We start from the raw sequence: 14,463 nt of genomic DNA on the forward strand, positions 1-14,463 counted from the left end.
TGCGAAAAAATGTGACTGCAAAATACAGATTAATGATAAAAGCGGCCTGTGTTGATTTGAACAGTTATACATTTTGCTTTGTGGTTTTACATTGATCAGAAGGTGAAATAAGTAGTATCTCTCTGCAGTTGCACTCTGGCATAAATGACTCCACTGGAACACAGCTGCCAACATGGCAGGGAAAACAACAGTTGTCAGGACAATGGGACCAATAGTAGAAAACACTGCTGTAACCAGAGTAGGAAACACAGAAACGACCACAGCTGGCTCCATGGTAGGGACAAGAGCAGCAGCTACTGTACTCTGAAAGGCAGAGTCAACATCAGTCAGCACAGATGTGTCCACAACAAGAACAGCAACAACAGTTAACTCAACATAAGGTGCTGTAGCAGTAACAAAAGTTGTCATCAAAGAAGGGACTATAGCATCAACAACAGCTGCCACCAAAGCCACACAATTGCTACCAAACTAGCCACAACCAAAGCAGCAATAACAGATACGACAAAAGCAAAATCAGATGTAACCACTCCAAACACAATAGCAGTGACTGCAGGGGTAATTGGAGTAACTAAGGCTGCCAGCACAGTAGGGGTTAGAGCTGTGTCCACCACTGGCATTGCAGTCGGATCCAATGCATCAAACACAGTTACCACCCTGCCAAAACCCTTAGCAGCCTGTTTAGCTTTTATCACAGCATGGACTACAGCAGCAACAACACCAGCCTCAAGAGCTATGATCACAGCCATTACACAATAGCAACAACTGCAGAAATAGTTGCCAGCAAAGAATGAACCATAGAAGTGATCATAACTGTAACCATTGCAGGGGCTACAGCAGCAACCTCTGCTGTCACCACGACAGGGCTAATAGGAGCACCCACAGCTGTAACCACAGCAAAGACCTCAGATGCCACCAAGCCACTGACAACAGCAGGCATAACTGCAAGGAACACAGCAGCAACCACAACTAAATCCACAACCGGGACTACAACAGAAACCACATCTACCACCACAGCAACACTGGCATCTGCCATGACATCAGCAATAGCATCTGCTACAAAGGCAGAGACAACAACAATTGCCATTACAGCAAGGACAACTGCTGAAACTACAGAAAGGACCAGAGCAGAGACTACAGCTGCCTGCACGGCAGGGACAAATGCACCAACAACAGCTGCAAGCACGGTAGGGACATCAGCAGTGACCACATACTGCAGACAAAGGATACAGAGAGGTCCCTCTGATGGCATTCCCAAGCCTTCACAGCATCCTTCCTGTAGAAAGCGCCGGGACACTCCTCGGAGTAGCCGAGCGCTATATAAGACACCCATAACATTAACATTAACATTAGAACACCAAATGGCTCTTCCAGGATTTGGAATTGGGGATAGGCAATAGCAGGTGAGTTGGTCGGCAGACTTCAGACAGGAGAACAGCGCCAATCTTTGGGAAAAATGGAACACATAGATTATACAGTGGACAGTATTGCGGATCCAACACAGAGTTTAGGAACAGGGCTCATGTGGAAATGACATATGAAAGGACCGGAGCAACATATGTCTTCCGCACGATTGCCCCATGATTTGTCATATATCAGTAACATGCAACGTGTTTCCTTACCAACTCTTTCAGAGAGAAGGTGAAGTCGAGCTACTGAACATTCATTATACTGTCCCAAAACATGAAAGGAGAAGAGAGAATATAATTGGAGGAAGAGCAGGGGAGCTTAAGGTGAATGGAAAAGCAGCCTGAAGTACTCGGACTTAACCCTAGGGAAGAAAACAAAGGAGTTGAGGGATGACTAACCGGTACAAACTCGAACACGCATCATTCAACCTACCTTTGCATATGAAACACCCCAGGCTCCAAGTACTGACCGTCCAACTGCACCAGTGCACATACATAAAAGTGTGACTATAAGCACAGCCACGATGTCCTTGACCAACAGTAATAATTTGGGTAAGAAAGGCTATACACCACAGTGTTTGCCTCAGCAGGGACAACAGCGACACACAAGAGCAGGACCCTTGGCTGTGACAAAAGCAGCCCCCACAGAAGGGACCACAACAGCAAATGTAGCAGCAAGAAGAGTAGGAAAAGAAAAAGCAACTGCCACAAAGGCTGATCCAATGGCCACCGCCACAGACGTAACGACCACTGCAAGCACAACAGGGAGTACTGTAGGGTGTTCTAACATGACAAATAGTTCTAAAAATTGTCCTCCCAAAATATCAACTCCACAGTTGAAGGCCACTATATTGTTAAGCTAAGCATGCTTAAACAAGTATAGATTTATTATTCTTAACTCGACTTCTACATACCTTCACACTCTATAATGTCAAGCTAATTTGATGTAGAATGAAAATGGGAAAACCTATACTTACATATGAACTTGCATTCACAATATTATGGTAGATGATGGAGTGGAGTTAATATTTTGGCAGTATGATATTTTGTCACTCAAAGCTGTGAGGGTGGTGACCACATCTGTTGACAGCAGACACCACAGCAAGAACCAAAGCTACCACGATTACTGGCTCCAGAGCTGCGACCACAGGCTCAACTAGAGTGTTAAGCAGAGGTTTTACAACAGCATTAACAGTAGTACTGACAATAGCTTCATCAACAGCAGGGACCAGAGCAGTAGTAACGCTGTGACCTTGCCACCAGCACAATAGCAACAGCAACTGCAGGAATATTTCCAAGCACAGAACGATAACAATTGTGATGATTTTCACCACACCTGTAGTTGTAGCAGTGTAGTACCACAACAACAGTTACAAAGGCAAAGGCCACAGCTGTAATAACAGAAAAAACAGCAACTACCACCACAACAGAGACAACGGCAACAAAACAACTTTTAACACAGTAGGGACCACAGTGGGAACAACGAACCCCCAATAACATGCACCACTTTAGCACACAGCTATAACTTCAGCAGGGACCAAAGCAACCACCACATTTGTCACCACAGCAGAGACAACAGCAGCAAAAGTAGCTAACTTTACCACAGTGACTACAGCTGCCACAACTGCAGTAGATTGGGGTGGGTTGGAGGGGGGTAGATTGGGATGGATTGGAGGAGAGTAGATTGTGGTGGATTGGAGTGGAGTACTTTGGAGTGGGGTAAAGTGGAAAATTGGAGTAGAGTGGAGTGTGGTAGATTGGGGTAGAGTGGTGTGGGTATACTGAGGTAGAGTGGGGTAGAGTGAGATAGAGTGGGCTAGATTGGGTTAGACTGGAGTAGGGTAGATTGGGGTAGATTGGAGTGGGGTAGATTGGAGTTGAGTGAAATAGATTGTGGTAGATTGGAGTGAGATAGATTGGAGTGGACTTGGGTAGATTAAAGTTGAGTGGGGTAGATTGTGGTGCATTGGAGTGGGGTGGAGTGTGATATATTGGAGTGGGAGAGTGAGTTAGATTGGGGGAGTGGGGTGTAGCTGGGTAGATTGGAATACAGTGGGATAGATTGTGTTAGATTGAAGTGGATTGGGGTAGATTGAGGTACATTGGCGTTGAGTGGGATAAACTGGAGTAGATTGAAGTGTAGTGGAGTAGGGTAGATTGAAGTGGAGTGGGGAAGATTTGGGTAGGTTGGAGTGAAGTTGGGTGCAGTGGATTGGGGAATAGTGGAGTGGAGTAGGTTGGAGAAAAGTGAACTACAGTGTGGTACATTTGAATAGAGTGGAGTCAGTATATTGGAGTGGAGTAGAATGGAGTAGAGTGGAGTGGGGTAGATTGGGGTGGATTGGATGCAAGTGGGGTAGATTAGAGTGGAATAGATTGGAATGGAGAGGATTAGGTTGGGGTAGATTTGAGTGGGGTAGAGTGAGGTGGGGTAGATTGAGTGGGTTAGGGTGGAGTTGGGTAGTTTGGAGTGGGGTGGATTGGGGTGGAGTGAGATTTTTTATGTAGATTAGGGTAGATTGGGGGAAGTGGAGTGGGGTGGGGTAGATTTGGATTGAGTGGGGTAGATTTGGATTGAGTGAGGTAGATTGGAGTGCAGTGAGGTATATTGGAATGGACTGGGGTAGATCGGGGTAGAGCGGAGTAGGGTAGATTGAAGTAGATTGAGTGGAGAGGGGTAGATTGGGGAGAATTGGATTGGAATAGGTTCAGGAAGATTTAAGTGGGTTACATTTGAGTGGGGTGGGATAGATTGGGGAGGGGTTGGGCATATTGGAGTGGGGTGGGTTGGGGTATATTGGAGTGAGGTAGACTGGAGCTAAGTGTGGTAGATTGGGGTGAATTGGAGTGGACTGGGGTATATTGGAGAGGAGTGGGATTTTTTGAAGTGGAGTGAAGTGAGGTAGATTGGGGTAGAGAGAAGTGGAGTGGGGTACACTGGAGTGGGGTGGAGTTGTGTGGGGTAGGTTGGGACAAATTGGGGTGGATTGGAGTGGGGTAGATTAGGGTAGACTGGAGAGGATTAGAATATGGTACATTGAAGTGGGATAGATTTGGTTAGATTGGAGTGGAGTGGGGTAGATTGGAGTAGAGTGGGGGTAGACTGTGGAGGAATGGATTGGGGTAGAATGGTGTAGATGGGGTAGATTGGAGTGGAGTGGGATATATTGAAGTGGAGTGGGGTAGATTGGAGCAGAGTGGAGTGAGTTAGTTTGGAGTATATTGGAGTGGAGTGAGGTAGATTGAAGTAGATTGATGTGGAGTGGGGTACACTTTGGTACATTGGAGTGGACCGGAGTTGGGGAGTGGAGTGAAGTGGAATGGAGCTGTGGCCGTTAGACTACATCTCTTGCACCTAACTGCATATTAGTATTGGGAGACTAAAACACTTTCTGTGGAATACATTTGAGAATGAGTACCAAGGCACAGGTTTTAAGGAGAAATTAAGTAGTTGCTGCCCTGCACAAAATTGAAAGGCTTTAAACAGACACAGGATTGTAAAAAACAAGGACCCCCTGGACACTGATAACAGTGAGCTCCTAGGGCAGGGATAACAATGTGTGAAAAAACACCCTAGGCAGTCAATAACAATGGCCAAGCAAGTGATCTCAAATGACAGTAAGAACTATAGGTGAGAAAAAGGGGGATTTAAAATAATCAAATTTTTAATATAAACAATTAAAAAAAACATATACATACATAACATCATCATAGTTATATCATTGTATAACTATGATGATGTTATGTATGTATATGTTTTTTTTAATTGTTTATATTAAAATTTTGATTATTTTAAATCCCCCTTTTTCTCACCTATAGTTACTTATTGTTTTGAGATCACTTGCTTGGCCATTGTTATTGACTGCCTAGGGTGTTTTTTCACACACTTTAAACAGACACATACTTTGTATGCACAGAGGAGAGGTGGACTATCTATGGAACTGACGACACAGGTTTTAAGGAGAAATGGATTAACTGCAGGTCTGCCCAAAACTGAGGCTCTTTAAAAATCCACATACTTTGTGTTTGAAAAGACACAGATGTGTCCAAACTGTTTAGGTTGCTTAGTGGGCGCCTTGCCTGAAGCATGTGAGTGGACTGCTCGTCTGGAAAGAATATGGGATTCCAGTTTCGACTAGTGTAAGCTTTAAACAGAACCTTTGCATGCACAGAGAAGAGGTGCAGCCTACAAACACATGCAGTGACATGAACTGCTTTAATATTCTGTGCAGCTTGGTGCTATAAAGGGAAACTCTGAACTGATGCTGTAAAAGGAAGCACTGAATTCCAAAACAATTTAAGGCAACAACAAACAACCCTGTAGGAATGTAGTTAACTGCAACCAAAGGTGTACCATGGAAGTGGAAACGATGGACCGAAAAATGAAAATAATGTACCATGAATCACAGTGTGAGCAGCGGAAGACAGCAGAAGGACAATAATCAAACTAAATTAATTAGAAGTTGGTCCATTCTCCAGAGAAATAAAAGGAAGTGATATGGGGCATATGGTGGCCAAGAAAGAGGTAGCTAAAAATAACGACAATCAAGCCAGCAAAAGGGAAGTAATAGGTGGGCTCCAATCCCTTTAACTGCTTCCGTGCTAATGACAGCTACACGCCGTCATGAGTCACGGAAGGCGTGTGCTCATGATGGCGTGGAGCCGTCATGCAACTGCCGCTCCGCCCACGCAGCACTGATTCCCCGCATGTGCGGGCGAATTAGTGAGTGGGCGGGGTTATGACGGCTCCACGCCATCATAAGCACATGGAGCCCGTGACTCATGACGGCGTGGAGCCGTCATAAATACAGGAGCACCACACCACCCCCTAGCCCCACCCGCACTGCAGCGGAATTTGCGCCGCAGCGAAAAGGTTACTGTATACAATACCTCTTGATGCTAGAGCCCATGCACACTGTTAGGCGAGACCTAAAAAGTAATGTCTTAAGTATTTGAATTAATCCTAACCCCTGATAATCGCACTAGATTGGATTCTAGTCCATTGTGTGTTTTGACTGTGTCATTAAAGACAGCTATTACCATCTATAAATTAGCCTTGGTCCTTCTTCAATTAAAACAGGTCAGCTTAAACTCCCAAACTGTACCCCTTTGAACAGGAACACAACCAATCCGAGACTGGTTTGGGGTTATTGGGCTTCCTCATTCAAAAATGTACAGCTCCACAAACATTTTCTTAAAAGCATTGCCAAATGCTAGCACTTGCTGAATTCAAAGACTATGTAGTCTTGATTCCACCTCATACCTCCTTCTTCCACCACTCTATAATTCCTATTTCTTTATCTCATTTGTAGAAGTTCTTTTTCATCCCTGCTTTCTCCTTTTGTCAGTGTTACCATCATCTTCTTCGTTCCTCTTTCTCTCTTTTTTTGTCTTTTTGTTTCTTGCTCATAGTCAGTGTCTGATGACGCAGAAGGTTTCACTGTGGCCTGAAACATATAGAGTGGTCGTATTTCTACATATCTCGGTGTGCATGCATTAGAATAATAAAGCCAGACCTTTTGTCTTTGTCACTGCTTCTTTCATATTAAAGTGTTGGTATGGGTATGTCCTTTGCATTGTAAACAGGTGTGCACCCCTTCCCTGAGTGTCCAACTGCTTATGAAACTGGTATTCTGGCATTTATTTTGGCCCTGATGTCACAAGAATGTAGAGTGTATGCAGAGGCCTAAGCCTAACCCTTGTAATGTGGAGGCCTGAACCTCTCCTGTGACCTGGAGGGTCTCACTGTGTGCTTTCTCATAGGGGGCATTGGGCACCTATCCAGGCCCTGGGTGCATTATATAAAGTGGTGATGGCAGGGTATTATGTTTTGTGAATCTTTAATGTGAGCATACCTTTTCCTCTGTATTTGAATTTGAATTTAAAAACATTTATTGAGCGCGCTTATACCACGCGGTTTCATGGCGCTTTTCGGATTGCGAAACAACAGCAGTAGCAGAGGGAGTTAGACAGCGAAGGCTCGGGAGAAAAGCAGGGTTTTAAGACTTTTCCGGAACTCTGTGTAAGAGGGTGAAATACGGAGTTCCACAGGGAGGGAGTTCCAAAACGCAGGGGCGAGGACCGCAAATTTTGTTCCACCAGCCTTCTTCTTTTTAAATTGAGGAGTGGTCAGGAGTGCCATGTGGGTGGAGCGGAGCTCTCTACCCGGTATATAAGACTTGATGGCAGAGCATATAAACTCCGGAGCGGTGCCCATTTTGGCCTGGAAGGTACGGCAGCCAAGATTGAATAAGGCTCGCTCTTTCACAGGCAACCACTGTAGTGCCTGCAATAGAGGGGTGGCACGATGAAATTTAGGCAGGCCGTGAATCGGGCGGGCTGCCTGGTTCTGCACTAGTTGCAGACGGTGAATAGCATAGGCCGGCGCGCCATTATAGATTATGTTGCCATAATCAAGGCGAGAGAGCACCATTGCCATCACTATGATTTTTAGAGCCGGGAGGGAAAAAAAGCGGGAGATCTTCCTGATTGTGCTAAGGGAGAAGAAACAAGAAGACACAACAGAACTAACCTGGGAGTGAATAGAAAGTTGGGGATTAAGGAGGATACCAAGAGTTTTGACTTTGGGAACAGGGAGTGGGGGAACACCGAGTGAGAGGGGCCAGTGGGACGGGGACCAGGGGCTGCAACCACCTCCGGTCAAGACTAGCTCCGTCTTGTCCGGATTGAGTTTGAGGTGGTTGCAGTTCATCCAGTCCTGAATGAACAACATGACCGTTTGGACATTCTGGGCGGATGAGGGGGAATGGGAAAGGTTAAAGATTAGCTGGATGTCATCGGCGTAATTGAACACCGTGACCTCGAGCTGCTGCAACATAAAAATGAGGGGGTAGATGTATAAATTAAACAAAAGGGGGGAAAGTGAAGAGCCCTGGGGAACACCGCACACTACCTTGCGGGAGGCGGCAGTGAAACCAGCAAGGTGGACCGCCTGAGCCCTCTCGCTCAGGAAGGACTCGAGCCACGCGAAGGCTAGGCCCTCTATGCCTGTCGCCCTGACACGGGTGAGAAGGATGGAGTGGTCCACCGTGTCAAAAGCGGCGGACAGATCTAAAAGGATGAGGGCCTGCGGAAGGTTGGTGTCAATGCCCTCGCGTAGGCTGTCCATCACTGAGATCACCACCTTCTCCGTAGAGTGGAGGGGCCAGGCAGTGATTAGTCTCCACGTGGGTGCTCAGGGTGCTGGTCACATGAGTTTCTAAGACCTTACCCAGGTAAGGCAAGAGAGAGATGGGACGATAGTCAGAAGGGGATGATGGGTCGGCGCCAGCTTTTTTTAGAATAGGAATGACGACCGCAGATTTATGGGGGGTGGGGACAACCCCATTGCTGAGTGAGTCATTAAGAAGTGTGAGGGGCGGAATAGGGCATGTTAGGAAGATTTCTCTCAGGATGTGAGCAGGGGCAAAGTCCAGGGGGGAGCTCGACTTCACCCTTTGGAGCAGAGGGGGGAGTGTGGCTTTAGTCAAGAAGGGAATGGAAGTTAATTTAGGAATGGTGGGGGGAGGGGGAAGGATTAGTGAATGTGGAGGATGGAAGAGGAATATTGATCTTGATCTTTGCGACCTTTTCAACGAAGAAATCGTTGAGCGAATCGCAAAGGGATTGGGAGGGAGGGATCGTGGCCGTAGCTCTATCGGATGAAGCCAGTTCATGCACCGTGGCAAAGATTTCTTTTGATTGGGACTCCGCTGCCAATATCCTGTTAGAGTAGAATGTGGTCTTGGCATCAAGAATGCCTTGCTTATATATCTTAAGAATAGATAGATAGATGGCTTTTAGGGCAGGGCAGTACGCTCTTCTCCATGCTCGCTCGGCTCTCCGTGCGGCCAGTTTCTTCTCCTTGAGATCTAGGGTGAACCAACGGTTAGCAGCGTGGGCTCGCTTAACCGTGATCCGCCTCAAGGGAGCGAATTCGTCGCCCGCTTGGGTCAACCAATTATTGATGGTGGCCAGTTGGACAGGGGCGGCGAGGCCGGAAAGATCGGGACTGGATTTGGCCAGAGACGAGCAAAGAGATGGCATGTCGGCTTTGCCCCATTTTCTAACCCAGGTGTTCCTAGGGAGCGGAGGCTTAATCGCTGGGGCTAAGGCAAGGGAAAAGGAGATTAAAAAGTGGTCAGACCAGGAGCAAGGGGAAATGAGGGGAAGTGTGATGGGGATATTCAAGGTCCAGACCTGGTTGAGCGAATGGCCCTGTATGTGAGTGGGGCTGTGAATGTGGGGGGTAAAGTTGAAACTGGTCATAAGATCGGTGAACTCTTTAGAGAGGGAGCTTTCAGCAGGGTCATTAGGCCAGAAGTTAAGGTCGCCTAAAACTAGCACTGACGAGTTGTTTACTACCAGTGTAGCTAGGAGATCTTGGAGGCTGGAAACAAAAGAGGGGGTGGGGTGGGGGGGACGGTAGATGAGAACGGAGGTCAGGGGAGCCAGATGAGAGCTCGACCGGATTATCAGGCAATCTACTTCAGGAATGGGGGGGGGAGGGAGGATCTGGAAATGAAGGTCAGTGCGAGCTATCAAGGCCACTCCGCCGCCTCTTCTGCCCTCCGGTCGGTCCGCTCGGATGGTAGAGTATGAGGGGGGCAGTGCAGCTAGAACGTTGGGCAGGGAGTCGGCCTTGAACCAGGTCTCCGTTAGAAACAGGAGATCTGGTTCGTGAGTATCGATGTAATCGAATAGCTCGTACTGATGATTGACCGCCGATCTGGTGTTTAGGAGCGTGACCGCGGTATTGAATACCGGAGTGTAAGGGGCGAAAGGAGAGGTGAGCCTACTGGCTCCTCTCATGTAGAGTTCCACTATTATGTGAAATTCAGAAGTGTGAGCTGACATTCCGTGTGCATGTCAAGTGCACATATATACAGTGAGTATGTAGCACATGTTTGGTAGTAGGACTCTGTGTTGTGAGAGTAGGAATACTAGGACCGGTGGGATCCACTTTCGATGCCCCTGGTTCAGTATTACACAAGATGGGGGTTGAAGACAGCCTCCTCTGGACAGTGGAAATGTATTGCCTTCATTCCTATGACTGGGGGTGGAAACCCACACACTGAATTGAGGGAAGATTGTCACAGGGCTTCCCTAAAAAAAATCTATGAGGACTTTGTTAGCAAAGGGTTGCTGAATAGTTCTTAATGAGCTCTGCCATTTGGTAAATGGTAGGGCTAAGAGATGGTACTCAATTTCAATTTCAATTTTATTGATGTAGCTCTCTTGCGAGATCAACAATTAAACTAAATACATGATTCATACACTTTTTATAAAACTATCCTACAGACATATACAAAAAAAATCCATTTAAAACATGAGTAAAACAGATTTCATGACTTTATACAAATTATAACAAACAGATTTATTCGATGGGGATTTCAAAAAGGTGATCAGGTCGATGGAGGACTAAAGGTTATATCTAAAAACAATGGGTTTTATAAAACGGTTTCTAACCTCTACTACCTCCTTATAGGAGCATATATATAAACTATGTATTAGATCCTGGGCTCCGTTATTGCATTTGTTGCAAACCCCTCTACCTTCATCTTGGTCACTCCAACTTCTTGTATAAGCCCTTAATGGTAGTATACCTAATTGAAGGATGATGATACATTTCTGGATACTATGTTCTAAAGTAAATCTCACGTACTGTTGGGGGATCTTATACTCAAATGTTAGGCTGAGAGATATATCATGGGATAGCTGAAGGCAGTGTGCCTTATCAAGCTCATAGCTTAATCGACGAGTCATATTTTTTCAAAAAGAGTTTCAAGTGTGCTGGGGACCGGGGGCGGAGGATGCTTTCAGTGTATTGAAAGTATTCTAAAGTGGTCTTAAGTTTTATTTTAAAAGTGTCTTTTTTTCCTGATGTGAATGTTTTATGTTTCAATAAAGCCCTTAAAGAGCCTTCCTAAACAGGAAAGAGTTTAAAAGCCCATCTGATTATGTTGACTGGAGCTATTGAGAATGCAAGTTCTAAAAGAAGGATCTGTACCAGAATGGCCTGACTCAACAGCGTTATCTTATGTAATAATTTGCCTTCACTTCATTTTAGTACATTTCATCTAGCTATGGTAATATACTCTCTGGCATAGGTTATGGTTGGAGGAATTTTTGCCCAATATATTTCTAAAAGAGCGTGAACGTGCTGCATGCCCGAAGAGGAATAGAATTTCCTTATGGCATTGAAAAGTTCTACTGCTTTTTGATTCATCTTTTGTAAGTGAGAATGTACATCAAAAGTTTGTGAAAAGACTCGCCTAAGATAGGTGCAGATGTTTTCACCTCTTTTTCGTAATTACTGCTTAAGAGAGACAGAGGACAGCCAGATGCAGTGCTCTCGCATTTCACTGTGCCTGTTTTGGATTATCCTGCTTGGAACCAGCCCTATCACTACCGGTTGTGAGAGCCATCCCCTTGCACAAAGGCTGAGTCTGAGGAACAGTCAGAAAATGATACTTGAAAGAGAACCATCCCAAACCAGTTCACAAATTGTAGATAGAAGACCCACATTCTCTGTCTGGAAAATGTGTATAAAAACAGGGTTCAAACCCCCCCATTTTGTTCCAGTTCCGACTACTTCATGACCAAGGAAAGTACTGCTCTGCAGAGTATTCAAAGGGCTGGTCTCTGCTTGACAGCTAATTTCACAGAAGAAAGTGGACATCTTCAGAAGTTTGTACAACTTTACAACTAGCTGGAGAAGCTGAAGTCTGTATATTATCCAGTAGCCTGCCTGCCTGTTCAGAAAGGAAGGATACTGCCTAGTCCTGCAGGAGGAGAGACTATCCACTAGGAGAAGCCGTCTGTGTTTTCTGGTATCAGGGGCACCCAATTGTTGCTGACTGCCCTTGGAAACTAAGCCAGGGCCACCCTCTACCATATGGGATTACTTAGTCACCCATCGTGGTCCTCACAGTTCACTGTATATAAACATCAAGCCAATAAGTCATTGTGTGCTGCATGGTGCCACTGTGGTGCCAGAATGCATGGTGCTGCTGCTAACTCACAGTGAATCCTGTGAAGGGGGAACTGATGTCACTGCCAATGCAGGAACCAATACAAGCCTGGAGACCGCAAGTGCACAAAGAAGCCCAACTCCTGTGTGAACCCAGTATAGAGGGCATAAATGCACAACAAGCACCTGTTGGATCTCAGTCTGAAGGTTGTATCTTCCAGTCCTTTCTTCTTTCTCCCTCACCCTGGCTCCATTCCAGGGACATCTTAAGGAATTTGGGATCCCTGGGACAAACATTTTGGAGGCCTCTGTTCATAACAGCTTTGGGTTTATGATCCAATTTCAGCTCTTTCATGCCCTCTCTGGCCAAGTCACTGACCGTGCACATGCACTCTCATGCAAATTCTAAATGTGTTTACATCTAATATTCAGAAATAGCAACCTGTGTTTTCAATATTGTAACACAGCTGCAGCTCACTGATATTACTGAAAATATTCTCTGTGACCCCCTCCCATTTCTCATATGTCAAGTGTTGTCTGACCTAAGAGAAACTTTTTTATGCATGTTGCATAAAACATAAACTCATTTCTCGGCAAGACTTTGCAGAACAAAGCTGACTCTAACAGGGTGCCCCCTGAAAGGTTGGGGCCCTGGGCCAGAGGCCGCTTTGCCCAAGCCTTAAAACGTCTCTGCTCATGTCCCAAGTAAAATCACCACTGCAGTCAGGTATCAGTGGAGAGCCCGCTGAGATTATCAGCCCAAGAAGCGCTCACCACTGCCAGCTGATCACAACATCAAAAGCAGGTAACAGGGCCTTAAATGAGAGACTAAAGCATATGCAATGACCCAGTTCTGCAGCTGGAAATGTGACTGTTGCCTAAATTATCTTTTATTTAGTTATGACCTCTAGGAACTGAACTGTGAACTGTTCTGGGGGAGTGGAGGCCTAGTGAACTTCACCTTTGTCGGATCTGTGATTAGACTACAGCCAATGAACTATTGGCACTCTACCAACTCCCACAACAGGGAAAGGGCGCCATAGCAAATGGGCCTCTATACTAGACCTCGTAGTTGCAATTGGACTCTTGCATCTGAGCCCTACTTTGAATTGTATTGCATTACATTGGCCTGTGATAATAAAGCAGTTTCTTTTTACTAAGATAATCACTGGGCTGGACAACAAACACATTGGGTCTATTAGTTGACTGTTAAATGTTGTGTTCTTGTCCCTCCTCACTAACTCCCTGAGAAGCCTTTGGCTGCTCATCTTTGTTATGCTGAGAGTCAAGCTCGGAAATCTACTTACCCCATTTTGCAGAGCCGTAGTAGGACAGACCCCAGGGCACTTGTGGCAAGTGACCTGAATCACCACAGTTGGGGATCAGTAGCCTCTGTCTATCCTATAGTCCCCTGAATTGGGTTTGGTATAAAGGCATTGGAAATCTTATGGTAAGTGATCAACATAGATTGAGTGATGCTTAAAGAAACAGGAAAGGAAGGACGGCAGGAAGGGGGGGGCAGGAGAGGTGGTTGAGGAGGGAGAAGAGGAATGAATAGTTAGACTAAGAGCAGAGGAAGAAAGGAAGAAACCAGTAAAGAGGCTGAATGTAAAGAATGAATGAACAAACAAATGAAGGAAAGATGGAAAAGAAAAATGAAGGAAGGGGGTAAAGAAAGAAGGGGAGACATGATGGTTGAAAAAAGTGATGAAGGTGAAATAATGAGGGAAAACATGGCAAAGTGAAAAAAGAAAGAACGAGCTGAAATAAAATACTGGATGTGCAAGCAAGGAGGGAAGACGGAAAGAAGATAGGGATTTAAGGAAGAATTGAAGGACTCAAGGGGGGAGATATGCAAGGAAGGGGTGAGGTAATGGGGTAAAGAAAGCAAGGAAAAAACGAAGGTAAAGAATCACAAGGAGGTAGAAAAGCAGGGGGCACACATGAAGGGTGAAAGGGACAGAATCAGTTAAAGGAGTAAAGTCAAAGATGATAAAAGAAGGTAGAAAGCGAAATAAGGACTGAAGAAAGGATACAAATAGGGAGAGAGGAAATAATGCAAGGAAGAGTGAGGGAAGGAAAGAG

General features: G+C 45.6%; 1 protein-coding gene across 1 annotated transcript in view; it reads left to right on the forward strand.

Annotated features, from left to right (window-relative positions):
* KCNIP2 (potassium voltage-gated channel interacting protein 2) overlaps window positions 1-14,463 on the forward strand; it is a 285,947-nt gene that overhangs the window by 171,568 nt on the left and 99,916 nt on the right. The gene's annotated exons all lie outside the window — the stretch shown is intronic.

The sequence above is a fragment of the Lissotriton vulgaris genome, chromosome 5, assembly GCF_964263255.1.
Source record: "Lissotriton vulgaris chromosome 5, aLisVul1.2, whole genome shotgun sequence".
NCBI classification, from domain to species: domain Eukaryota; kingdom Metazoa; phylum Chordata; class Amphibia; order Caudata; family Salamandridae; genus Lissotriton; species Lissotriton vulgaris.